At 38.1% G+C, this 26,780-nt stretch overlaps 1 protein-coding gene and 1 long non-coding RNA gene across 2 annotated transcripts in view; one reads left to right on the top strand and one right to left on the bottom strand.

Moving 5' to 3' along the window:
• Positions 1–26,780, bottom strand: part of ADGRL2 (adhesion G protein-coupled receptor L2) — a 623,946-nt gene that overhangs the window by 393,456 nt on the left and 203,710 nt on the right. The window lies entirely within an intron of this gene.
• Positions 1–26,780, top strand: part of LOC111561759 — a 167,129-nt gene that overhangs the window by 103,651 nt on the left and 36,698 nt on the right. The window contains exon 8 of the long non-coding RNA XR_006584427.1: positions 23,896–24,042. This is a non-coding gene — a long non-coding RNA (uncharacterized LOC111561759). The remainder of the gene's footprint in view (positions 1–23,895; positions 24,043–26,780) is intronic.

Raw genomic sequence — 26,780 nt, 5'->3', positions numbered from 1 at the left:
GAACTGAGCCCTTAGTACTCCTCTGAGAACACTTGAGTATGGTGGACCACTTCTAAGATGGCTCCCGGTGATGCCCTCCTCCTAGTATTCATGTAAAATCCCCTCCCCTGGAGTATGAGGAGGTACCTAGTGACTTGCTTCTTATGTGTCACTTCTGAGATTAGTTTACAAAGAGGTGACTTTGGTTTTGCCCACTCTCTGTTGCTTTTTTGCTTGCTCATCTTGATGGAAGCCAGCTGCCATTCTCCAGGCTGCCTTATGGGAGAGCCTATGTGGCAAGGAACTGAGGGAGGCACCAGCAAACAACTAGTGAGATACTGAGGCTTCTAGTCCAACAACACATGAGGAACTGAATCTTGTCACCAACCATTTGAGGGAGCCTCTTGTCGAATCTTGAGGTGACTGCAGCTCTGGTGATCACTTTGACTGCAGTCTTCTGAGGACCTGATCCAGAGGATCCAGTTAAGCTATGTCCCATTCCTGGCCCACAGTATTTGTTGCCTTACACTGCTAGGTTTGGGAAGTAATTTGTTACACAGCAATACATAACTAACACATGAACAGAATTGCTTTCCTACCCTTTAGGTACACAATGCCCTTCCCACTATCGAGAATTAATTTTGGAAACGGATTTGATGTCAGTAAGTGAAAACTGCATAGTGGATAAAATCATTGCTTTGGGATTAGAAACATCTGGGCTGTGTCTGGATTTGCCATTTACTACTCTAAGACACTAGGGAAGTTATTTACTATCTCTGATCCTCCTTTTCCTCATTTGTAAAACTATCTATACTATCTACTTCGTAGGTGCTTCTTTAAGCGAGATCATGAAAACAAAACAAAAATATTTAGCATCTAGTAGGCACCCAGAAAGTATTAGCTATTTTATGACAATTATTCCTTAATTTGAATTTAAATATATTAACTGCATCTACTCATTTGGTTTTGCATTCCTAATATTCTTATTCCTATGGAAAGGACCATCAATGCCATTTTTGTAAATATCAATGAACAAACATAAGCCATTCCTTTGGATAGGAGGAACCTAGGTAATCAAAAAACTCCCACTAAAAATGGAAATCATAGTGTCCTAAACATCAGGAAACTGTCAAGGAATAACAATAAAAACCATTCTAAAATATTTTGCACGACACGGAAATAATGTAAGTGCATGATAATAACTGGCAGGTAATGTCTTAAAATAGAAGCCAAGCTACAATGATTTTCACTAGATACTTCTCAAATCCTATGGGTGACATGAACCCATTTCTTCTGTCACATTTCTGAAGAGATAATTGCAGGCAACAGTGTAAACAGCTTAACATTCACAGGTCATATTGAGAAATGTTTATAGATATTGACAGCTAAATACAACATATCACAGCACCCCACACAATGTGGCATCTACCTAACAATGAACTTCCACAAATCAAAGTCAAAAAGTCAAGCTTTGCTTTGGTAAAAAGGAATATAGAATTATTTGTTGAATACGAATAGATGAATAATGAATGAAATGCTTTCCAGAATTATAGGTGTGTATGAAATATTACAGAAATAATATTAATAAAAAAATAAAATTTTCTTTTATAATACTTAAATTTCTAGGCATTAACCCCTTGGATTTAGCAATTAAACAACAATTAACCCAAAATAAGAAAAACAAGTCTCTAAGCAATCTACTAGACAGGCAGTAAGCATAAAAAAACATTTCCTAATATTTGCAGAATGTTAGTATGAAATATTTTTTTTTAAACTGAAAACCTCAGAGTGCCTGCCTGGCTCAGTTTGTGGAGCACATGACTCGGATTGTGAGTTCGAGCCCCACATTGGGTGCAGAGATTACCTAAAAATAAAATCTAAAAAATAAACAAGAAAACTGACAAACTCATACAATTTACAAAAAAAAAAAATTAAAAATGAAATTTGCTAAAATCTTAAATAGAAATATCTACTTGGAAATGGAAAATAAACAAATTCTCATATAAAATTATGTTTTCCAGCTGACAGTGTGTAATTTAATATTTGTGGCAAAGTGGAAACAGATAAAATTTACTTACATTTATTGGGCATGAGAAAAATTTAAGAGTAGGATATAGAGAAACATTTGCATTAGGAAAAAAGGGTTAGTTTCTCAATCTTTGTTAGTTATTTAGTATGTTAAACATACACAGTCTGGGTGTAATTGTTTCTAGTCTTTTAATGAAACTATGTGTGGGTGGAGTGGATATATTACCCACACTTGAGAATGTATATACAGAAAAAGTTACTGGTATTTCTAATTATGTTATATTTCTTAACTACCTAAGAGCTTCAAAAATTTTAAATTACTGTATATCTTTATTTACACACCCCCTCCTAAAGTTTCCGTATTCTGCTCATGTTTATCCTGTCTTCTACTCATTATTTGTTAAATTGTACTTTACTTTACAACCAGAAATACATATTGATGATTGTGAATGTTGATTAGTTTCTTCGGAAAGCCATTTATGCACTTGTTCTTGTACCTTGAAAAACTATGCATTTGGGGCGCCTGGGTGGCTCAGTCGGTTAAGCGGCCGACTTCGGCTCAGGTCATGATTTCGCGGTCCGTGAGTTCAAGCCCCGCGTCAGGCTCTGTGCTGACAGCTCAGAGCCCGGAGCCTGTTTCAGACTCTGTGTCTCCCTCTCTCTGACCCTCCTCCATTCATGCTCTGTCTCTCCCTGTCTCAAAAATAAATAAACGTTAAAAAAATTTTTTTTTAAAAAGAAAAACTATGCATTGAAAAAAATGTATATTTTAGCTTCTTCAAGAAAGATTTGAATCAGGAGTATTTTTATATAGGTGCAAACTTTTTGTCTTTTGTGATTTTCCCAGAAAGGCATGAAGTTTGAACGTAACAAAGCAAAGCAAAAGAAAATCTTGCTCTTCTAAGCTCTGTATGGTCTTTGCTCATATTAGAACTAGGCCAGGATACAGAATGTTAATTGTCTCATGGAAATCCTATAACCAAAGTAATATCAGGTGCAAAATGAAGATTTTTATTGGGTTTCAACAGAAAGAAAAAACAATGACAAGAGAGAAGAGGATTTAAAAAAATGAGAAATCTTGCAACTAATATTTATTTGGCACCTATTATGGGTCAGGTACACCAGTTCCTTGGGTTATATCAGTGAATAAAATCAACAAAAAACTCTTCCCTCTTTAGACTTACATTCTCATGGGGGGAGGGGTGCTTGGTGAAGGGAGAGAGACAGTAAGTAACAAACATAATAAATAAAGATGTGCCAAAAGTAAAAGAAAAAGTAGAGTTAGGGAAGAAAGTGTGTACGGAGGCAAGGTAAGGGTAGGGTTGACATAGGTGATATTATATAGGAGGGTGAGGGTACATAGGTCTTACTGAAAAAGTGACATTTGAGCAAAGACTTGAAGAAAGAAGGAAATTATCTCAAGCAATATCTGAAGAAAAAGCATCTGAAGCAGAGAACATAACTTCAACAAAAGTCTTAAGACAGGAGCGTGTGTGACATACTCAAGGAACAGCAGGAAGGTAAATGTGGCTGGAACAGAGGGAGAGAGGGAGGATAGGTTTGTGGATAAAGTGCCTAGGAGACTATAGATAGGGTGGTGGTACACATCTTTGAGGAATTTGTAAGCCATTGTGAGGACTGACTTTGACTCTTGACTGATCAATTTTTTGTCCTTGCCTTTTTTTCCCTCCTCCTTATCCTCCTCCTTCACCATGATCACTTTCTTTCTTTCTTTTTTTAATGTTTATTTTTGACAGAGAAAGAGAGTGCTGGTTGGGTGGTAGAGAGAGAAAGGGAGTAGAGGATCTGAAGCGGGCTACGCACTGAGAGCAGCAAGCCCAATACAGGGCTCGAACTCACGCACCGTGAGATCATGACCTGAGCCAAAGTTGGAGCTCAACTGACTGAGCCCCTCAGGTGCCCCCACCGTGATCACTTTTATTGCCAAGGCATTTATTTACTGAATACTTGTCTTGATTTGAACAATAATAAGATTCTAAACTTTTAGGAGTGTTATTTCCACAATTTTCTCCTTCTCATCATTTCTATTCAATCCAAATATATGTGTTGGATTCCTAATATGGGCAAAATTGTGCATTAGGCACATTTTAAAAATAGACTGTAGGGCTGCCTGGGTGACTCAGTCGGTTGTGTGTCCAACTCTTGGTTTTGGCTCAGGTCATGATCTCATGGTTCTTGAGTTCAAGTCCCCAGGTGAGCTCTGTGCTCACAATGCAGAGCCCGCTCCCGCTCCCCCCTTCCCCACTCCCTTTCCCCCCACCTCATGCTTGCACGTGAGCACACACACACACACACACACTCTAAATAAATAAATAAATAAATAAATAAAGGACTATAATCTATATACTCTGACTATAGAATATGGTCCTCTGGACCACTATTGCACACGACACAATACTAAGTGTTTTATATGTGTTAACTCATTCAGTCCTCTCAGCAACCTATAAAATGGGTGCTATTACATTTTTCATTTCAAAGATGAGAAAAATAAAGCACGGAGAGATTAAATAACTCATCCAAGATATGCAGACTGCAAGCTAAAGAACTAAAACTTGAACTCAGGTATTTTTGACTCCACAGTGTGTTCTTGACCGTTCACAATACTGCCTTCTATTGTTATAATCCTTTACAGTACTCGTACTCTTTGAAATGTTTTCCTTACCCACTTGTTCATTCACCAAGTATTTATTACAATTCTACTGTCTTCTCAGTGCTGTTCGGCATTGTGGAGATAGGGCAGCTACAAGCCTCTGTGGTAGCTTTGTGTGAATTAGAAACAAACATGCCTATTCCTGAAGGCATTTTACTTTCTTCTGGCAGAAAATTACTGTAACACTCTGATCTTTGAAGAGCAAGATCTCTAACCATCATTGCTTGAAAATTGTCATAATAAACATACAAATTTATTTTCAGGTCTAAAGGTAGAATATATCTGAAAGCCAAAATATTAGAGGTGTTTATGATGTAAATAGTATCCCTTAGATATGATGCCCTTGTAAAGTGCACAACTTGAAGTGCTGTACATGACACCACCATATGAGCCAAATAAAAGAAAACATTGCTCCCCAGAGATGAAAAATAGAATACTCATAGTAGGTCAGAAAACTCACTTCTTTTCTATAAGACCTTCTGGGGTCTTATTGATAGACTCTCTCAAAATCTTCCATAGGAACTCAAAAACTCAGCAAAGTTGCAAACTATGATTTGAACACTAATAAGACACTAAAGTTTTAAGGAGTGTATTCTGGCTGTTCTTTTAAAATCATCTCTGATTTTCATCAATTATATTCAGTTAAAGAAACACTTTAACTGAACAAGTGCAAAACTGTGTGGTAGGCATATTTTTAAAAATATGGACCATAGCCTGTTGGGCACAGACCATATACTGTGATGCACCAGAGGGCTATTGAACTCCACATGATGCCAACTCTGTGTAGTATTTATATCCATCACAGCTGACATTAATCAGTTAGCTACTTAGAAGAGGATTTTCTCTCATCGAGATCAGAGCATACCTATGCCATTACTTTTATATTAATTAGCACTTACCCTCAAAAGATTTTAAAGTATGACTGGTTATTAATTGCATCTTCACAAATAATAAAAAAGGAGGTTTGGGGAGGCTAATAGTAGGGCCAGGTTCAGTCAGGAATTTCTGACTCCAAAGCCCACCGCGCAGACTGCCTGTCAGCATATGGTAGGAGGCTGACCAGCTCCCAGGCTCTTGCAGGTTGAGAGAAAAATCGCCAGTGAAGACGATGGAAGAGAGAGCACACAGATCTTACCTGTGCCAGTTTCCAGCTTGCTTACGCCTACCCAGACCACGCACAACTCCTATTGTTAAGCAGCCAATTCAGATGACTAAACCCTGAACTGTACTTTCAAATGCATGAAATAGTCCCAGAGTTTGCTGCAATGTTTCTTACATCCCTTTTCTTCTCCATGTGTCTTGTTTTTAGGCTTAATACTGTGCTTCCGAAAGAGTAATTTGAAGATATCAGGGAGTATGAAATAAGAAAAGCAAACACACATTCAAAGTTAACCGGGTGCCAAATACTATTATGAGTACTTTGTTATATTCTCTTTTAAGAAGTGAGAATGAGGGGTGCCTGGGTGGCTCAAGTATTTGGGCATCCGACTTCGGCTCAGGTCATGTTCTCACGGTTTGTGAGTTCGAGACTTGTGTTGGGCTCTGTGCTAACAGCTCAGAGCCTGGAGTCTGCTTTCGATTCTGTGTCTCTGTCTCTCTCTGTCCCTTCCCTGCTCATGCTCTCTCTCTCTCTCTCTTTCTCTCTCTCTCTCAAAAATTAAACATTAAAAAAAAATTAAACAACAACAACAACAACAAAAGAAGTGAGAATCAGGTGTGGGTTTTTTTTTTCCTAAGAAGAAATGTTGAGAGCTTGAACTCAACTTGGAAATATATCTGGAGCTGAAAGTTTGGGTAAAGGAATGAATAGAAAGGAATTTTTGTACCTCAAACTCTCCCATGTAGCAACATGGCCCTGGAGGCATTGTCAACAAAGCAGTGGATGAAACATTTCAGCCACAGGAATCAGTGAAAACATGCTTATGAAATTTGTTATGACTTCATAGAATTCCTTCATTCAAATGGCCATTTGGTTTTTACTTATTCATGTAGTCTCTAAATGACTTGTTTGAGAAGTAATCTTTTGGAGATATCATCACAAAGAAAGCAAGAGTTTCTCAAAACTGATAACAATCACTTAATTTTTTTTCTCAGCTCCTTTTCTTCTTTGTAGAAAAATCTGTGTCTATGCTCTGTTTTCCCTATCTTGTTGTCAGTCCCTACAGAACAAGGGCTAAGTTTTATACCTCTTTGAGACTTTTAGTATTTACCTTCTACTTTGCACACGGAAGGCTTCATTCATTTACTCATTGATGATTTTTGTGAGCACCTACTATGTGCCAGGCAATGGATGGAGTGAGGGACAACAATGGCAAATAAGACACAGTTTTTACCAAAATTGTCACTGTTATAGAGAAGCCACACAATAAATTGGCAATTGCATTAGGTACAAATATAGTATGGGGCAATATAGTGCTCATCAAAATAGAGGGGTACTAAACTCAATCTAAGTTGGTCAGGGAGGACTTCCCACAGAAGGTGACAAATATTCTGAGATCATAAAGAAAGTAATAGCTAAGACGCACAAGGGCAGGACAGGTGAAGGTCACTACAGGAGCCAAGGCCTTGAACCCACCAGCAAGAGCTCAGTCTGCTCTGGGACCTTTCAATAACTCCTTATGGTTAGAATGGTGAGCTCTTGCTTGATGGAGTGGCATGGCAAGCAGGAGACAGCTCACAAAGGGGATTCCACCAATATTTGTTTCCCGTGCTCCTGAGGCCTTTGGTAGGTGACACAATAACAGCTGCAATCCCTACAGGTGTGCCTAAAAAGCAGGTGTCTACACAGGCCAGTTATCACGACAAAGACCAAGCGCCACTCTCACAGAGGACAAAACAAAAGGTGTTCTCATTACCAGTTGAGTCAGAGAGCAGTGTGAAATGGGGGAAGAATCCAAGGCGTCATCTCTTTCTTAACCTGCATACTCTAATTGAGTTTTAGAAGAAAAGTGACATCTACTCAGTAGATGGATATCTTTCAGATTCTCCAAACTTGTCTGGTTATCATGTCTGTGACCTTTAGATAAACGTAACCTGAATCTTATAAACCACCTAGGCCTGCATAAGCCAAATACTTTTGTTCTATCTGCATTTTGCAAATTAAGCATCATCTGAGGGGATATATTCCATCGCAAGTAACTTTTGCTTCTCTCAACCTTTCCTGGCTCTGAAAGCGTTTCTCCAATATGAGCTAGGTACTGAACTTTGAAGAAGAGTCCACTGTAATAACAGTAAAGTTTAATGATGCATAACTTTGAGAGACTGACAAATTTCCAGCCAAAGTATTGATTCTTACAGAATTTATGAAGCACATGCTGTATTCTGTGTCATTATGGTCCATTTTTGGCTGAAAGAATCATGTAAAATAGATTTTTAAATGAGTGGTAATAGCCAGACATAAAGAAGGTATTGATGTGTGTCATGAAGGGTGAAATAGCATGCCAGATTAAAGCATATAACAAATCAAAAACAACAGTACCTTCTACTACTACAAATATAAATTTGCTTTTCCTCTTAATCACCCCCTCCTGTGTACCACTTTGCACATTTACAATTTCCTTTCTTATAGCCCTCTTCTGAAGAGCATTAAAAATGTGTAAAATTTTTGCATAGTTGCATATCTTGCTTCGTGGGATACTAAAAGTTCAGAGACCGGTTCCTCAAATTTGGCAAAGTAATTGCTCTTATATGTAAATACTGCCCTTTGCAAATAACGCTAAAAGCCTGTAATCTAATCCTTATTACATGCATAGAAATGGAATATTTAGTAGATCAATATTTAAATACCTTTATCAATTCAACAATTTTAAAACAGTACTGGAAAATTTCATTTGTCTTTCAGAAGCATGAAAGTTTATTCTTCCTGTATAACTTCCAGCTAAGCTCCTTTTTGTCCTCAAAAGATCTCATGGATGACATCCCTACATCCAGCCTGTTTTGAAAGAGAATAAAATTTAGTCCTATGGTCCTCTGCCACTTGTTTTTGCCCTGTTCATCTCAATGCCTGTTATGAATTAGCTTCTCAAGAAACAATTGAAATGCAAGTCTTATTTCCCCCCAGTGTACATTTTGTTTTGACATACCAGGGGAAAAAAAGTAGCTTTCAAAAAGAGTAATTTAAACTTTGATTTTACGCTTCACTTTGGAATACATGTTTATTAAATGCGTATCTCACCGACAGAGTAATCAATACAGATTGTGTAGTACATTAGGAGGAAACCATGTCTGAGATTATTAGAAAAATTAAATGCTTTGAGTTTTGCTTACTTGAGCAATATGTGAAAATTAACAGTTTAAACCCTTTCAGTCATCTGACCAGGCTTAGCTTTAGTCAGAACTCATGCTACTGTGGCTGAGCTGAGCACTTTCATTTTTTTTTTTTTTTCCGTCTCCTCCCCTCGCTGCTCTCCCTTCCCCTGGCCTTCTCTTTTCTCTTTCCTTCTCTTTTCCTTTCTTTCTCTTAGCAAAGCTGCATTTACCCTATCAGGTTGGCATTCTCCTGGTGAACATCAAATTACTAAAAGCCTACTTTTAAAGACTGAGATTTATACGAAAATATCTGCATTGAGATGGGAGACAGAAAGAAAATTGATTGAGCGGCTATGACTCTCTGAGAGGTGGTGCTGTGTTTCCATCACATTCCAGAAACCTCGTTAGAGTCAGAAAGAGAGGTCGCACAGGTCTAACCGTGCTAGGGACCAGTGGGTTCCACTCACAAATATATCTCCCCCACCTCCAGAAACCCCATGAGAATAAGCTAAGTCCTTTCTTGAACAGCTGCTTTTCAACAATTCAGGAGTTTATCAGCCTAATAAAAAAGTAACTTGGCAGTAAGAAAAAGGCTGAAAGTCTCAATAGGCTCTCCTTCGGCCTAGTGGAGCCTGAAGAACTCTTCAAGGTCTTAGTCAACAGTGAACAGAGGAGTTTGAATGAGCACTCATCTATACCACAAACTAGCTGCTGAGACACCCAGAGAGAGGTCAGTCTTTACATAAACATTTTTCCCAGGCCACAGGCAAGTAAATTAAAAAAAAAAAAAAAAATAGGCCAAGTCTAGATGGAGGATTAGAACAAAAGCTCCAGGAACAGGAAAGCGAGTCCCTTGCTCAGGACCATATCCCACAACAGTGCCCATTAATAAACTGCATTTGACCTGAGGTGTTTCAATTCATGATGTCTACATTCATAGCTTTTTCCACTGGACTTTTTTTTTTTTTTAAAGAACAATTTCTAGTTTAATGGATTGATGTGCTAGGAAAACTAAAATTTAGAAAGCTATGAATTTTGGAAGCATTGTCTTAAAAGGTAGCTATGACTATACTCAAAGGTATTTGAAACGTGGAGGTTGCTCTTCAAATTTGGATCTTTATTTCTTTTTTTTTTTCAACCCCCTGCATTTGTTAGATATACCAGGCCGACTATAGACATATGACGTGTCCATAAGTGTATACCATTGTAGCATTTGGTTGTGACAAACTAGTTTTACTAAAATGGAAGGTTTAATAGATAAAGTGAGGAACTATGTCAATGTGATAGCATATTCGATTTTGCAAATGAGCTATTCCTAAGGCAACGTGAATTGCTTTGCTTTTATGTTTCCACAATCGTAAGTTTCATTTGACAACTAACATTCAGAATCCACCTTTGATCTTGGAGGACTTGTACAAATCAAAGTACGATAAATTCTTACACTAGGGAACGTAAAACGACACGGACAGAGTCCTTGGCCTACAGCACCTGCAGACCCACCCAAGACCTGAGGTCAGGACTAGCTTTAGGTAGGCTCCGGAGGTGCTCAAACTTGTCTTCAGGCCTTTCAACACTGCTCTCTGCCACATTTACCACCGAGCATCAGGGATTCCAAAATTCTACTCGTCAGTTATGGAGGATGTGTTATGTGCCATACATTTTCATTTATTGTTTCTGATGCTTACATCAACTTGCAGGATCAGTATGTTATTTCCATTTCACGGATATGAAAATGAGGCTCATTAAATCTAACCACTTCCAAGGGGCAGAGCCGGATTTCAACCCCAGGTCCGACTTCAAAGCCCCTCCTTAAGCTCCTGACATCATTATGGCTCATCATGAGACCTGAGACTTCCAGGTGGAGTTCACACCCAAACTTGTTCTTCCTGTTTTGAGCTCCTTATTCCCTTTGGCTTTCGGGCTTTGGGGTTTTGGAATATAGACAGTAATGATTTTTTTTTTTTTTTTTTTTTTTTTTTTGGTGGTGGAGGAGGGTGGGAAATGACTCCACTTCTATTAACTTTTATTACTAGAATTCTATTTAGTTCCTGACAGGGACCTTTGGAAATGATACCTTTACCCAGAGGACTTGTAACAGGATAAATTTAAAGCAGCATGGCATATTGTTGATCACGCAGACGACATGACTGCCAATTTAGCGTGCTGTTAAGATTAGCCATTTGTGTTGGCTCGACAATGTTGTGAAAACTCCTGTTAGCTTCTTGGAACTACAAAACATGTGATGAGAAATTTTTCTTATTTTGCTTTGTGACTATCTGCCATTTGATTTTCACTCTAAAACATAAACTGACATCTCTCGCGTTTGTAACAGAATTTTCCCTTTGTGAATAAGTCCCTCAAAACACACTTGGTTGGCAGAGCAGCCCATTGATCTGTTGAAAATCATCAGAAATCCATATTTCCATCAAAGACTCCCTCTCTGAAATTTACTGTGTGACTTTGGGCAAACCACTTAACCTCCCTAAACCTTCAAATATAAAGTGGTCATCATGAGGATCAAGGGAGATAATTTCTACATAAAAGGGCTTTACAAATGGTTAACTACTACACAAACGTAAGGGTATTTCTGGACATCATTCTCAACCTGATTCATTCCTTCCGAAGAAGCAGTCCTGCAATATAAGGCCTTGACTTGAGTCTTCCGTGTGTGATATCCTTTTGACCCTACCCTGTAAAGGAAGAACCAAGACTCTTAGAATTCTCTCTGCAATTTACCACTGCTCTGCCGATAATCATATGTCCTGAGCACTGAACATTTTCTCCTTGGATTTCCTAATCCTGATTAAATGGTAAATCCTCAAGTTATTAGGTAGCAAAGGCTCATTTATCAAATCCTTAGAAAGAAGCTACTCTTTTTGGAATTTTTCCCTTTCCTATCAGTTCGCAGTTTATCTTTTATAATCGCAGATTGCTGTCTAGGCAGTCTACTTGAGATAGAAGGCAGGGAGTAACAGAACTATATGAGGAATGATAAATGATATCTCTCTGTTCCTTTCTTCTCATTTGCCTCCTTACATTTGGGGTAACAGGTACCTCTCCTTCCCATTCATGATTCCTTCTCTAAAAGTACCTTAGTGCCCCCTGCAGGTTACATGAATTTCTCCTCCCACAATCTTGTTTATCCTTTTTGTTTTTTTAACCCTCTCCTGAAACAGACTGGTGCTTCGTTTTTTTCAATGTGCTAGAATCTAGGACGGATGTCATTTATGGTATCCTCTGAAGTGTTGAGAAAAATGACCCAACCGTGGTGGTTTTGATCTCATGTGCAATATGACTGTAATAATGGATCCCAAATATTGGGTGTAACATTGGTCGCTATGAGACCATTGACAGGTGATAAGTTATGGAAGGCATTTCCAGGTGGGAAATCTGAGGTTTAAAAGGCTAAGTGACTCCATAGGGCTCCTCAAACTAGCTTAAGGTGGTTGCAGGGCGAGAGCTCAGGTCTTCCAGAGTTTACTGACTCTTTTCTTTACTGTGTTTCGAATAGTTCCTTTTCTGTATTTGCAAAAAGCATCTGTTTTGTCTTCCAAAACCTAACCCTTCTCAAAAACCTAACCCTAAGAGCTACTAATGTCATCCATCTTACTTCAGTAGATAACTGATGGAGTAGGGCTTCCAGTATGCCAAAAGGATCTTCGTGGCAATGCTAATCCAATTTGGAACCACATCCTGGTGCTATTGCAAATGTCTCCGAGGTCAAAGATATAATTTAGTGAGAACTAGAAAGTGCAATAAACATGGAGGAAGGCTCATTTCTTGATTTACTTGAAAGTTGCCTAAAGCAAAGTACTCCAACACACAACCTTTTAACGATCCTTCTACTGAAAAGAGAAATCTATTGGCTTTTTCTAGGTTTTATGATCTTGAACTTCTTGAACATTTTCTGAACCTTCTGTTTCTTGAGCTGTCACTCATTTGTCCCCAAATTATTAATTGGCATAATCAATTCTGTGTTTATCTTGCTTCTTCTAAGGGCAGAATGTCCATTGACTCAAATTATTTATCATCTAAGAATTTGGAGCTCAGGAAAGTCTGTCTCTTTTGAAACTTAACTATTTTGGGATTTTGAATACAATACTGAATTCTACAATACTGAATTAAAACGAATGCTACATTTTAATCTAAATCCTTAGAAGAAAAAGTAAAATTCCGAGATATAATAATTAAGCCCTGTAGATCAAAATGAAGGGTGAAAATATCTAGATATAAGTTCTGAAGGCCAAATTAAGGAAGACTTGGTGAAAATGGTAAATGTTTAAACCACAAATCTATGTTTGTTCAGCTTCCGGATTTCCTCTTACTAAATAGTTTTAAAGCTACTTAACAGCATTTAATTGACATTTTACTCACTATTTTACTTGCTTTAAGTCTTTCATATTCAAGCTCTCCCAATTACAACATGTACACAAAAAATTACCTTCGCCTGTTTCCAAATGGCTAAATGTAGTCTGATGTTATTTCTATTAGAATTCGGTAATATTGATACTGCAGGTGGTGCAGCAGCATTTGTCAAGTGTCAATTATGACTCTTCAGTGGGTCATCAAATCAATTTTGTTGGTTGTGACCAGCATTAAAAAAAAAAAAAAAAAAAGAAAGAAAGAAAATGAGAGACAGAGAGAGGGAATTGCATGGAATACAAGGAAAAGAGTGGATGGTAAGTATTGATTGTTATCTGAAACTCTGCTTTTGGTATGTGTGTACTTTGATTGTGAAATAAATTGTGTTTCTTACCTGAGTTGTAGTCAAACTGAGAAACACTATTCTAGACCACAGTGGATGAGGGCAAGAACTCCTCACCCACTGCGTGAATCCTTCTGTGCTTTGGTTTTCTTCTCTGAAAATATGTGTGAAAGAACTGTCACAACAGGGTTGTTGTAAGAGTTAACTAAAAGATAATGTTGGTGCACAGTAACTGACATGGTAAGAACCAAATATTGTTGTTATTTTAGTAGGAGTTATCATATTTGAAATCATATTTGAATCATTTGAAAGAATAAATCAAAGTACTTAACACTTCTCCCTCACATCAAGATCCCTTGCAAACTTCTACCTACTGAGCATATAGCCCCAGGAAAGAAGCTGGGCTTTCCCAAGGTTAGAACAAAGAAGCCATTGATCAGTTGTAGATCTCATAAACTGACTCTTCTGAAACAACAGTCATGAAATTTGGGTTGTAAGAAAGAAAAGAATTTTTGCAATTGCCTCCTGTCTTCTTTAACATACTGAGGGGCTGGCTGGACAAACAATAGTAGAGTGTCTTAAATGAGAAGAGGGTAGGCTAGGTTAGGAAGAAGGTAGGGAATGCCTGGCTTCTCCGTTACCATCGGATTCTGGGTAGAAGAAGGCATGGAGGCAGGGATAAAAGGATGGCTTCAATTTTTCTTCTCTTCACAAATTCCTGGAGGTGAGGGTTGAGTGGGAGATTGGAAGTATAGAGATATTCTACAGAGGTTGAGGGGAGTGACAAGGAGAAAGTGGCTGCTGCCCTCCAAGAGACTATTGGAAGCTATTACCTTATAGGTTTCCGCTTAAACATGGGGGCTGTTAGACCAAATTCAATTCAATGGCCTAACATGGCTTTGTACACAAAGGTCTAAGTTTAAGGCTCTTAGAGTCTCCCTCAGCTCCTGTATGGTGTGAAGCTTTCCAGATGTTCCTGAGCATCCTGTGGAATGAACTAGAAGGATCTGGATCAAAGTAGTCGAAGGACCTGCCTGGCAACTTTGTCAAAGGTGGTTGCCTAAGAAGAATGAAGCCATCCACCACAGACCAAGGTCCAAGTGGAAGTCACAGTCCTGTGTCAGGGAATGCATATTGTCAGCGAAAGTGGACATGGGGCCCAATCTCCAAGAGGAAATGGTGGCCCCTAGCGTTGTCAGAGTCGAGTGACCAAAATATGAATGATTATCGCTAAAGGCAGTTTTTAGCAATGGTGCATCAGAGTACCCAGGGTGTGACAAGTCCCTCCTGAGATATTACCAGCTCGGGGACTAGGCCAAACCAGGAGAACTTTGAAGATACCTCATGCACTCCAGAACTCCACCTCCCCTAAGATTACACATACCGCAGTCATTCTACAGATATCCAGGTGGAGAGGGCAAAACTCTGACAAGTGTTTCCCTGACTCATCTAAGCAGAAACTGGGTTACATAAAGAGATGGGTTGAATTACCGAGTTAGACTGAATTGGCAATTTAATTAAAACAACTTTTCTAAACTACCTGGTGGGTGTGGGATTGTGAAGAGAACCCAATCGTTTACAAAGAAATAAAGAATGCTCATTTCTTTGCACATCTGAGCATAGTCTGTATACCTTTCTGATTTTTCTGATATATCATCTCTATTGTGTTATGCCATTATATCTATGGGAATTGAATTTTTCCAAGTCTTTATTTGCTCCGCTCTTTGTATCATAGAGTATTTTGAGTAATAACTCCTTTGACATGAATTAACATCTGATGTGGATGTCTCTACTCCAAACTGCCACTACAGAAACAACCACAAATGAATATTAAATTAGGAAAAAAGGAGGAGGCCAGTCTCTGGGTTTCCGTAGAAAATGCTGCCCAGCCCTAGTATAATCCACAGTGCTGGACAGGAAAATAATGGCAAGAGTTTTTAAGTTTACAAAGGACTTTTCTGCTTTGATAGTCAATTGATATTCAACTATAATTCTTGTATCTTAACCTTTAGAGTTTAGTGTCTTCCCTACATCTGTAGGGGAAGGATGGTGGTGGAGATGGAGGGGATACAGTAAAAAGGACTCTCTATGTTCAGGGCACTGATCTCTTCAGAGCTACTTACTCCTGCTCTCTCATAACTGTCAGCATCAATGGCTGGGCGGGAGCCTTGACAGGCAGGGAGAGTAAAGGGCTCACTGACTTCCAAGCCCAACAGACCCTCATTCAGGTCAGAGCCAGGCCCCTATGTGTCCTTGCGGCCTCCGCTTTTCATAACACAGGAGGCAAGGTGACATAGCAGAAAGAACTGGAGTTTATTGGTAATATGCAGGTAGGACTTCTGACTCTATTTAGATGGAATGGGCTGTAGTGATTAGAATCGCCATCTCCTAGCTGCATGAACTTAGACAAATTAGGAAATCTTCCTAACTTTAGTCTCCTGTAAAATGGGGAAAAGAACTGAAGCTTCTCATGAGGCTATTGGAATTGAATTGTGACAATTTATGTAAAGCGCACATCACACTACCTGGAACTGAGAATGGGTTCATCAGCCAGTCTTATCTGTTTATCCTCTGGGGCAGCTGTAGGCATGAAACTCACTACCTAAGTGAAATTCTGTAGAATACTTACGTTTTTTGAACAAAGTTTCTCTCATTTGTAAAGTGGGACTAACTTGCATTATGTGAGAGCATTCAGAGATTATGATAAGAAACACATGTCTTGCTAATGTCTTTCCCCTTCCTCCCTTGATCTGTGGCTTCTGGTCAGTGGGGGTAAGAAGTCCAGAAGACCCCAGCAGAGATGCAACGGGGATGTCTTTGAGCCTGTGTCTTTGTTGCATATCCAGACTCTTTTGGAGAACTAGTAGTTCTGGGACGTGAGTAGGTGGCCTCAGAGAAAACAGATGAGAAACGGGGAAAGAGCATCACAAGAAGGGAAACAGAGAGTTGGTGCAGAATTAGAAATGAGAATCACGCTGACCTCCAGGCCATTTGATACATCACTGTCAAGATACCTTTCTAGAAATTCAGATGTTTTTAAAAATCCTCCAAATAGTGGGTCTCTATCGCTTCCCATAGAGAGTCTGATTGCCTCGAAGACCACCTATGATAAGGTTTCAGCCTGCTCTTCAGGATTATTGCCAGCTGTCCCCCTTCATGTGCCCTTCCTAGTAGGGAAGGAGGGCAGGAAATTAATGAGGAAGTTATTATTGAAATAGAGTTGGAAGGGCTTCACAACTTGGAAAAATTCATTTCAGGTGGAGGAAGGGGCATGCTGAAATTAGAGAAAGAAAAGTCATGAATGACAGTAAGCTGTTTCTTACCAGATATTAAATTAACTCTGGCTGCATTGAGTTCAAAAAATGCAACTGTCCCCTGATTTATATTCCCTAGAGTCTAAGATATAACTGACTGTAACATACATCGTAAATCCTATAACAGAAAAAAGAAAACATATCACTTATAGAACACATCTTGATTTTTTAAAAATACAGAAAATTCTCTTTTTTTCTTCATTCAACAAATATTTACTGAAAACCTAGTATATGTTAGTCCCTATTCTAGGAACTAAAAGTAAAATAAAAGTAAAAATTCCTGTCTAATGGAAGGAGTCAGAAAATAAATATAATAAATTACGTAATTATGTACCTGATAAATACAATAGGTAAAAAAGCTGGATAAGGGGAATTAGGATTACCAAGTGGGTAAGGGTGGACATTGGCGTTTTAAATAGGTGAGTGAGGGGCACCTGGGTGGCACAGTCGGTTAAGTGGCCAACTCTTGGTTTTGGCTTAGGTCATGATCTCACGGTTCGTGAGTTCAAGCCCCCCATCAGGCTCTGTGCTCACTGTGCGGAGCCTGCTTCAGATCTTCTGTCTCCCTCTTTCTAGCCGCCTTCTGCTCACATACTTTCTCTCTCAAAAATAAATAAATGTCAAAATTAAAAAAAATAAAATGAAAGAAATAGATGAGAATAGTCCCAGTGAGAGGGTACCATTTGAGCACATGACTGGAAGGGAGAGAACAAACCCAGTGGTCGTCAAGGAAAGACCCTTCCAAGCAGAGAGAATAACCAGTGCAAATACATGCCAATTATGGTACCATATATCCCAGGGTTCTGTAGTCACGTGAACTGGGGACAGATAGTCCTGCCTACCATATCTCCTTTCTTAGAGGCCAAAATAAGCATTAGCACATTATTTACGCATTGTGAAACAAAACAAAATGTTAACTTTATTTAACCCAGCATATCTCAAACTTGTTAAGTAACCTAAACTGTTGTGACAGACATCTAGGAAGATCTCCAAGGACACCAGTTTTTGAGTTAGAAAAGTATGGTTTCTCTAACCAGTGTTATTTTCTGAGAAATATCTACTATAAAATGTGAATAATCCATTGCTGATCTGAACACCCTTCATATTTTTTTGAGCTTTGGAGTATTGCTGTATGGTTATTAACTAGGCATTCAATAGCAATGATGGCATGATTCTATTTATTGAATTGATAATTAAAATAATAGGCCACTATATTCTTGGATTTTATACCTCTTCCAGGAGTAGAAATGTTATATAAGTGTTATTGACCCTACTGTTCTGAAAATGTCTTGCAAATTAGGACCTAAATGTTTAAATTATATCCTTGCCCTTGCACAGGTTTGAAAAGTTGGTTCTAGAGGAGAACACCCTTTTATCCACTTCTGAAGCAATACATGCTGGCTATAACCATGCCTCGCCTAACAGCAAAAGAATGTTCAGAAGCGTGCCCAGCTAATTGAAACTACAGGGGGCATTTAAGTAGGCAAAGTGTTATTACTCAGTTTCAAATGTTTCCAGGATATCAGAATTACCCTTCCCTACTCCTGCAAAAGTCATTCCAGGAGTGGTAATGGTCACAAGTGTTAGACTTCTGGCTTCTTTTTATTTCTCTTATTCCAGTTGCTTCTGACATAGTCAGAGGGCCATCCATGAGAACTGGAATTATCGTGAGGAAGGCAAAAGTCTGGTAGTTTCTGGATCCAGGCCACTGGCATGAGGCTATTACCAGAACATCTCCGATGTCAGTAATTTTTGAAAATTTGCCTCAAAGATTAATTTAAGCAGCAAAAGGACCTTTTCCATCTACGACCTTTGAGTCTGAGCCAAGTTACTCTCAGTTTCTTTCAAGATATTGCTCTGAAAGACATTCCTAATACAGCTCACTGATTATTTTAAATGAGACCATTTGGTACATTGGATCATCTTTGCGTATTTTAGTTAAGTCAGTGTTTTATAATTTCTAGAAAGAAAATAGCTTATGTTGGCCATCAGTCTCCCAGTTAGGCAAAAGTATTTGCGAAAGTGGTCCTGTGAAGAAGCCAGAGTTCAGGATCTCTATAGACAGGTGTGAGCGAGAGCTTGGAATATACTGGTAAAGTCTAGATTGTTCTTTTAATCTTCTCACCACCTGCTGCAATCTGGGACCTACCCCATGTCCAAGACCTGGTATAAATGAGGAAAAATATGATATGTGAAAGGAGCAAAATAACCTATTTGGTCATTATTCACATTCTGGTTATTGGCACAGGAAAATCAGGCTGTAAATACAATAAACAATAGCGATGATTTAACACAAAAACATTACCTTCAGATTTCTACATATTTTCCCTGTTAACCTAAAGAAATAACCATTTATTAGGTGTCAGAGGGTGGTTCTATGAGACTATTAATATAGTTTTTTATATGTTAGTTTTTCCTCCTAATAAATTATTAGTTCCCAGAAGGCAAGAACAACGCATCATATATCTTTACATTTCCATGCTGGACATGTGGTGGGACCTCAAAATATAATTATTTGTTGGTTGGTTGATTGTATGTAGTATTAGGTATAATTAAACATTACAATTGCACTTTGTAAAGATTTTTCACTCTCTTATTGCCACCTCTCTGTCCATTTCTGCCTAGATTACTGGTTTCTCTGCTTTCTCTTTTGTTTCTTTTCCACCAAAAGCAAAAATGATTCTAAACTGAAAATTGACTCACATAATTCTGTTGTGTGAATCCCTTCAATGTCTCAACCCTTCCTTGGAAATAAACTGGAATACATCCAAATTTCTTACCAGGGCCTATTAGTATCTGTATGATCTGCTCCCTATTTATTTTTCCATTCTTGGGTCACTTTTCCTCTTCTTCACCCCTCACTAGTCTTGGGCCCTACTGGTCCTTCTTTCTACAGTCTCACTCCCTCCTCCTAAGTCTTATGACCTTAGCACAGGTTGTTCTCTTTGCCTGGAATGTGGTCCTTATCCCCACAATATGCATAGCCAGCTCCTTCTCACCTAAATGTCTCTGTTTAGGGGCACCTGGGTGGTGCAGTCGGTTAAGCATCCGACTTTGGCTCGGGTCATGATCTTATGGTTCATGGGTTCGAGCCCCGTGTCGGGCTCTGTGCTGACAGCTCAGAACCTGGAGTCTGCTTCGGATTCTGTGTCTCCCTCTCTTTCTGCCCCCTCCCCGCAATAATAAATAAACATTAAAAAATGTCTCTATTTGGTCTTTTGTGATTGCCCTATATAAAGCTGGTGACCTCTGTTAGTCTCTTGTTTAGACATTTTTAACATTTCTTTCATTGCATTTCCTATAAACTCTAATTATTTTCTACCTACTTATCTGTATAAAGAAAAGGTTGTGCCGATCTTGCTCACTATTGTATCTCCTGTGTGTAACTTGGTGTCTGGCATATGGTAAGTGTTCAGTACATACTTATTTAAAAGAAAAGTGACAAAGACAAAGTGAATTTTTTCGCTAAATTCTGTTACTCCCAGAAATAAACCCATGCATATGTGGTCAATTAATTTACAAGGGAGGCAGAAAATGCAATAGGGAATGGGGCGCCTGGGTGGCTCAGTCGGTTAAGCGTCCGACTTCAGCTCAGGTCACGGTCTCACAGTCTGTGAGTTTGAGCCCCGAGTCGGGCTCTGGGCTGATGGCTCAGAGCCTGGAGCCTGCTTCCGGTTCTGTGTCTCCCTCTCTCTCTGCCCCTGCCCCTGCCCCGTTCATGCTCTGTCTCTCTCTGTTTCAAAAATAAATAAACGTTAAAAAAATTTTTTTTCAATTAAAAAAAAAGAAAATACAATAGGGAAAAGACAGTCTCTTCAATAGATGATGCTGGGAAAACTGGGTAGCAATGGGCCCTATCTTACACCCTAAACAAAATGGACTCAAAATGGATTAAGGTCTTGAACATAAGTTCTGAAACCATGAAACTCCTAGAAGAAAACATAGGTGATAAGCTTGTTATATAGGTCTTGGCGATGAGTTTTTTAATTTGATACCAAAAGCAAACACAACAAAAGCAAAAATAAACAAGTGGGACTACGTTAAACTAAAAAGCTTCTGCACAGCAAAGGAAACTATCAACACAATCAAAAGCCAACCTATGGAATGGGAGAAAATATTTGCTAACCACATGTCTGATAAGGGTTAATATCTGAAATATGTAAAGAACTCACAAACTCAAAAGCAAAAAAAAAAAAACATACAATCTGATTTTTTAAAATGGGCAGATCTGAATGGACATTTTCCCAGCAAGACATACAGATGGCCAACAGGTACGTGAAAAGATGCTTAGCATCATTAATCCTCAGGGAAATGCAAATCAAAACCCACAGTGACGTATCACCTCACAGCTGTTAGAATGGCTATTATCAAAAAGATGTGTTGATGAGGATGTGGAGAAAAGGAAACCCTTGTGCACTGTTGGTGGGATTGTAAATTGGTGCAGCCACTGGAGAAAACAGTATGAAGTTTCCTCAAAAAATGAAAAATCAAACTACCATATGATCCAACAATTCTACTTCTGGGTATTTATCCAAAGAAAACGAAAACATGAATTCAGAAAGATACATGCACCCCCATGTTCATTACAGCAGTATTTACAATAGCCAAGATACAGAAACAACCTAAGTTTCCATTGATGGCTGAATGGATAAAGAAGACAAGGTATATAAATACAATGGAAAATTATTCAGCCATAAAAAAGAATGAAATCTTAGTATTTGTGACAATGTGGATGGACCTCAAGGGTATTATGCAAAGTGAAATAAGTCAGACAGAGAAAGACAAATACTGTATGCTCTCTGTTATATGTGGAATCTAAAAAAAAAATACCTGTGGGGGAATGGGTCAAATGGGTGAAACGGAGTGGGAGATACAAGCCTCCAGTTATGGAATGAATAAGCCACCGAGACGAAAATTACAGCATAGGGAATACAGTCCATAATATTGTAATAGCGTTGTATGGTGACAGATGGCAGCTACATTTGTGGTGAGCACAGCATAAGGTATAAACTTGTCGAATCGCTATGTTGTACACATGAAACTAATGTAACATTGTGTGTCAAGGATACTTCAATAAAACAACACCACCAACAAAACAAGCCATTAGATAGGGAGAATGGATTGCTTGTTGCCAGAGGCAGGGGTGAGAGGTGGGATAAATGGGTAAAAGAGGTAAAACGAAAAAAAAATATCGTTTGGACACTTTGGGCAGTGTGTGTTAAGAAGATCCAAGAGTAGGAGCAGGAAATCAAATAGGAGATTAATGCAGCAACATAGAAAAGAGACAGTGGCCATTCCAACCAGGATTGTAATCGAAGAGACAAGAGATTGAGTTTGGAAACAGGTCTAAAAAAACAAAAACATGCCCTTATTGGAGACAAATGGCAATTGTATGGTACAAACCTGTGATGACATCAAAGTGTATTTAGTAACCCCTTCAGCATATCACTGACCGATCAAAATGTTCTTGGTCAGTGGCCATTAAAAAGCTCAAAACTTCTGTGTTCCTGATGTACTTCGTAAAACGACTTTTGAAAATACAAATCAATCCCCTGCAATGAATGGACTAGAAAATATTTAGGTAGGAAAATAAAGTTTTAAGACTGAGATGAGTCATAAGATGTCCTCTAAGCATTATAGTATCCTCTAGATTTTGGAAATTTGAAATAGTCTATTCAACTCCTCTATTTTCATTTTGCAGCTGAAGAAAGAATCATAGACGTTAAATGATCTGCTTGGGATCTCGAAGCTGGTTAGAAGCACAACCGGAATTAAAATGTCTAGTTTGGGGTACATTTCATCATGCCACCTGTCTGATAGAACAATATCTACTAGATGCTTAGAGTTACCAACAATTCATAGTTTTGGAATCTCAAAAGTAAAAATATTAAGTTTTGGGAAAAGCAGAAGTTGTCTGTATAGCTTTGGGGATTTGCCTTTGAAGGGAAGGATTATTTATGTCTTTTTTTCCTTTATCTTTTCCCTTTCACTGTTGGCATACAGATGTAATGGCTAGAGCTACAGCAGCCATGTTGGATCCATGAAATGAAATCCACTTACGTTGAAAATGGCATAGTAAAAAGAGAGCAGCATCCTGGATCCCCAAATAATCAATGATTTAGCCATCCTGGCATGCTTGGGAAAACTTTTACATGAGAGGGAAATAAACATCCGTCCAGTTTAGGGTTCCTTTGTCTAGCAGCCTAAACTCATAACAAGTATATGATTTGGTACCTTTAAGCGGCATGCTGCCCTTAAAAAAAAAAAGGCTTGAATGTGCAGCATTGAGGTGATGGGTGGAAATGATATTAATGGTTAGAAATTCAATGATCCTTCATTAGACCATTGCAAATATTTGGTAAAATTGTTATCTGTGATATGTTGGAAATTAGACCAGGCACCAACATAGCCTGTAGTTTTAGAATTGTCTACATGAGTTGTCCTGTTCCTGGGAGACATTTTGGAAAATTTTTGGAGCTGTTTTTGTTGTCACAATAATTAGAGGAGGGAATTTTGTGGTCAGGGATGGTAAATTTCTTGCAATGTAGAGGAAAGCTAACACAATAAGAACTGATCTACATCCCTCATGACATCCCTCATGATGGTTTTTTTTTTCCCAGAAATGCAAAGACACTGTAAATTGAGGGAGGCTTTTATGTTATCTTATTCCAAACTTTACCAAGAGTTGCATACCATTTCGAAAAATCACCCACTGTAATGCTGTCTCAACATAACTCAATATCTTGGCATGAGGCTGCATTTGTAGCTATTGTACAGAGATTCTGTGTATAGGTATGAGCATCTCAGTACTTCATAATGTCTTCTAGGGTGGTTGTGCCTGAACATGTGCTATGAATCATTTCAGAAGTTATGTGTGAAAATTTCAGATTATGCCCTCCAAAGAAAGCATGAATTCCCTCTATCCTTTTCTCTTTTCCTTCTGGCTGAAGGTAAATATGATAGCTGGAGCTGGAGCAGCCATATTGGGTCAAGAGACAGAGCCACAGTTGAGGATGACAGAGTAATTAGAGACAGCCTGCGTCCCTGATACTATACAGCTGCCATACATCAACAGTCCTGCCCATCTAAATTGTCAGGTGAGAGAGAACAAAGTTTTATATTATTTGAGCCTCTGTGTTTTGGTCTTTTTCTTTTTCTTTTTTCATTATAGCAGCCTGAGTAGATTTTATCTAATATAGATGTGAAGAACAAAATATAAGCAAAATGGAGCACAAATCACACAACTTCTTGTTAAATAACCAATCCCAGAAATACTTTCAATGACAAATTAAAAAGCCAGCATAAACAGAATGCCAGCAACTTGAAAAAAAAAAACATTAAATTAATTAATTTTCTTTTCACTGTAACCAAGATTACAGAACTGGCATAAAAAAACACTTGAGAATAGAAAAAGTAACAGGTTTATTCAATTCATAATTTAAAAGGTGTAGACGTATGTGTTTTAGGCATAAACATGATACTTTTGTTCTTTTTACATACATATATAAATATATGAATAGGCATCAAAAATTTCCAAATATATACGATATCATGCCAAGCTTCCAAATGTATACAGTAGATAAATTTCACAAATTTAAAAATAATAATTTGAAAACAGAATACAAGCAGGTTAAAGATTTGGAATTTTTAATGTGTTTAACAAGTATTTTATTTTATTTTATTTAAAAAAAATTTTTTTTTAATGTTTATTTATTTTTGAGACAGAGAGAGGCAGAGCATGAGCAGGGAAGGGGCAGAGAGAGGGAGACAGAATGTGAAGCAGGCTCCAGGCTCTGAGCTGTGGGCACAGAGCCCGATGTGGGGCTCGAACCCACGAACTGCGAGATCATGACCTGAGCCGAAGTCGGACGCTCAACCGACTGAGCCACCCAGGCGCCCCAACAAGTATTTAAAAAAAATGAACTTCTTTTGTATTTAAAGTGCACGGTGATCTTTTTTTGGATCATTATCCTTAATTCATATAGTTTTGGCCTACTGGGAAGTTTCTATTTTCACATAATGACAGTTTCATAATTTTGTTGTGATTTAAGGACCAAATATATTTACGCAGTGCCTTGTTCAGTGACTTGCATTCAGTAAGCACTCACTGAATGTTTGGCTCCACGAACCTTCAATGATAATATTCCTGAATGATGTGCAATTCTATTGGCTCCCATTTTATCACTATATCAATTATAGAGCAGACCAATTAAAATATGCCAACAAAAGAACTCAAAGAATTCTATCTATAAGTCTGATCTCGTCCGTTAGAAAAAACCAAAAAACAAAAAACAAAACAAAAGAACAACAACAACAACAAAACACCACAGGAAACAAAGAAAGAAATGAAAAAAACTGGAATCTTGGTAATCAAATGAGTTTCCAAGAGAGCCAATTCTGAAGACAGAGATGAGAATAGAAGTTGTGGCTGTTGATTCCCCATTTCAATGCTTCGTTGAAACCACACTTCCTCCCTCTGTAGAGAAAATCGATGCACAATGAAATTATCTGGACTCATCTCTGGTAAATAAATAGCAGAAATCTTTCTTGTTTCAAGACATCAATGTGAAACAATTGTTCACATGAAGAATTTGGTTTGTTTCTTCAACAGCTCTTCAACTGTCCATTTTGCCAATTAAAAAAAAAGTACCACTTTTTCATAAAGTGAACACACAGCAGCAACCACATAGATGCAATGCAACATTTAAAAATTAGAGGAGATTTCATTCAACTATGTTTGACATATATTACTGAGGAACAAAAAAATGTTTGCACGTTTATGCAAACTTGTAATTTAGAAAGGAATTTGGAAGGCTTTTAAAATGTAAGGTAGATGAGCAGTAAAGATAGCAATTATCAGGTGGGTGCCTGTATTTAGCAGCTAAACGTATCACCCTTAAATTGCATATCTAAGATCCATGTGCTTACATCTGTGAACAGATCAAATCTGTGAAAGTATGACTCTATTTACAGTGTTTGTATGTGTAGTTAAGGAATTTTACAAATTATGTCTGCAAGTACACTTAGAATGCCTATGATGATGTTTTTAACATGTGTAGAGTGTTAGGCTTTTTCTGGGTATTTTATACTCTGCCTCTCCAATTTGTATTTGGATTTCAAACCTACTTTGCAGGAACTGTATCTAATTCAGTGTTCTTTGCACCATGGGCATACTACTTGTACTAAATAACTGTTTATCATCCTCGAGCGCCTTAAAGTAAACACAACACAATTTCATCTGCCAAAACCCTGCTATGCATTTATATGTTGCTTTTAAAAACACATAACCCCAAGTAAATCACTTAAACATGGTTTGCTGTACAATTTTGGTCTGCTGTCTGTTTCTTCGTATTATTATTCTTCCAATGTTACATATATTTTCATGTCATCTCCATCTTTATGTTGAGATCAAGGCATTTTTACTACAAATTCAATTCTTTGAAAAGATAAGAAATTTTTGGTCTCTGATAAACCTTTTGCCATTCAGAGAAAAGGCTGAAAGAAAATATAAAGAAAGGGAAGGGAAGGGAAGGGAAGGGAAGGGAAGGGAAGGAAAGGAAAGGAAAGGAAAGGAAAGGAAAAGAGACCCCCACACTCACACACTCACACACATGTACAGTAAAGAAGGGTCATCTCATTACAGAGCAACATTCCAAAGATAGAGGCATTTAGCTATGGAATGGTTAATAACAGAGCTTTAATTTGAAAGAGATTGGAAAACCAAAGAGATATTTAAAATATTTTAAAATCACTCTCACATCTTCCTTTGTTGCTTCTTTTCAGTTCTTTCAAAGAAACTTGACAGCTCTAGGAAAACAAAACCCTTCAATAATTC

Source organism: Felis catus, chromosome C1, assembly GCF_018350175.1.
Source record: "Felis catus isolate Fca126 chromosome C1, F.catus_Fca126_mat1.0, whole genome shotgun sequence".
In the NCBI taxonomy this organism is placed as follows: domain Eukaryota; kingdom Metazoa; phylum Chordata; class Mammalia; order Carnivora; family Felidae; genus Felis; species Felis catus.
Note: the sequence above shows the minus strand (reverse complement) of the source record. Positions and strands in the feature narration are given on the sequence as shown.